The sequence below is a fragment of the Triticum aestivum genome, chromosome 3A, assembly GCF_018294505.1.
Source record: "Triticum aestivum cultivar Chinese Spring chromosome 3A, IWGSC CS RefSeq v2.1, whole genome shotgun sequence".
Classification (NCBI taxonomy): domain Eukaryota; kingdom Viridiplantae; phylum Streptophyta; class Magnoliopsida; order Poales; family Poaceae; genus Triticum; species Triticum aestivum.
Genome location: NC_057800.1, coordinates 500,866,165 through 500,868,303, shown reverse-complemented (window position 1 = coordinate 500,868,303; position 2,139 = coordinate 500,866,165).

Genomic DNA, 2,139 nt, shown 5'->3' with positions numbered 1-2,139 from the left:
TCCAGCAGCAGGCCTGGCACCCAGCGGTGCTTCCAGGACGTAATTCTTCTGAGCAGCGATGAGGATAATCCTCAAGTTACGGACCCAATCCGTGTAATTGCTACCATCATCTTTCAACTTTGCTTTCTCAAGGAACACATTAAAATTCAACGGAACAACAGCACGAGCCATCTATCTACAATCAACATAAACAAGCAAGATACTATCAGGTACTAAGTTCATGATAAGTTTAAGTTTAATTGATCAAATTACTTAAGAACTCCCACTTAGATAGACATCCCTCTAATCTTCTAAGTGATTACGTAATCCAAATCAACTAAACCATAACCGATCATCACGTGAGATGGAGTAGTTTTCAATGGTGAACATCGTTATGTTGATCATATCTACTATATGATTCATGCTCGACCTTTCGGTCTCCGTGTTCCGAGGCCATATCTGCATATGCTAGGCTCGTCAAGTTTAACCTGAGTATTCTACGTGTGCAAAACTGGCTTGCACCCGTTGTAGATGGACGTAGAGCTTATCACACCCGATCATCACGTGGTGTCTGGGCACGACGAACTTTGGCAACGGTGCATACTCAGGGAGAACACTTCTTAATAATTTAGTGAGAGATCATCTTATAATGCTACCGTCAATCAAAGCAAGATAAGATGCATAAAAGATAAACATCACATGCAATCAATATAAGTGATATGATATGGCCATCATCATCTTGTGCCTGTGATCTCCATCTCCGAAGCACCGACATGATCACCATCGTCACCGGCGCGACACCTTGATCTCCATCGTAGCATCATTGTCGTCTCGCTAATCTTATGCTTCTACGACTATCACTACCGCTTAGTAATAAAGTAAAGCATTACATCGCGATTGCATTGCATACAATAAAGCGACAACCATATGGCTCCTGACAGTTGCCGATAACTTGGTTACAAAACATGATCATCTCATACAATAAAATTTAGCATCATGCCTTGACCATATCACATCACAACATGCCCTGCAAAAACAAGTTAGACGTCCTCTACTTTGTTGTTGCAAGTTTTACGTGGCTGCTACGGGCTTCAGCAAGAACCAATCTCACCTACGCATCAAAACCACAACGATAGTTTGTCAAATAGACTCCGTTTTAACCTTCGCAAGGACCGGGCGTAGCCATACTTGGTTTAACTAAAGTTGGAGAGACAGTCGCCCGCAAGCCACCTATGTGCAAAGCACGTCGGGGGAACCGGTCTCGCGTAAGCGTACGCGTAATGTTGGTCCGGGTCGTCTCGTCCAACAATGCCGCCAAACCAAAGTATGACATGCTGGTAGGCAGTATGACTTATATCGCCCACAACTCACTTGTGTTCTACTCGTGCATATAACATCAACATAAATAACCTAGGCTCTGATACCACTGTTGGGTTTCGTAGTAATTTCAAAAAAATTCCTACGCACATGCAAGATCATGGTGATGCATAGCAACGAGAGGGGAGAGTGTTGTCTATGTACCCACGCAGACCAACTGCGGAAGCGTTGACGCAACGTAGAGGAAGTAGTCGTACGTCTTCACGATCCAACCGATCAAGCACCGAAACTACGGCACCTCCGAGTTCGAGCACACGTTCAGCTCGATGACGATCCCCGGACTCCGATCCAGCAAAGTGTCGGGGAAGAGTTCCGTCAGCACGACGGCGTGGTGACAATCTTGATGCACTACAGCAGCAGGGCTTCACCTAAACTCCGCTACAGTATTATCGAGGAATATGGTGGCAGGGGGCACCGCACACGGCTAAGGAATAGATCACGTGGATCAACTTGTATGTTCTAGGGTGCCTCTACCTTAGTATATAAAGGACTAGAGGGGGGAGGCTGGCCGGCCAAGGTGTGGCGCGCCAGGAGAGTCCTACTCCCTCTGGGAGTAGGATCCCCCCCCCCAATCCTAGTTGGAATAGGATTCGCGGAGGGGGAAAAGAGAGAGAGGGGGCCGGCCACCTCTCCTAGTCCTAATAGGACTAGGGGGAGGGGGGAGGCGCGCAGCCCATGTAGGGCTGCCTCTTCTCTTTTCCACTAAGGCCCATCATGGCCCATTTAACTCCCGGGGGGTTCCGGTAACCTTCCCGGTACTCCGGTAAAATCCCGATTTCACCC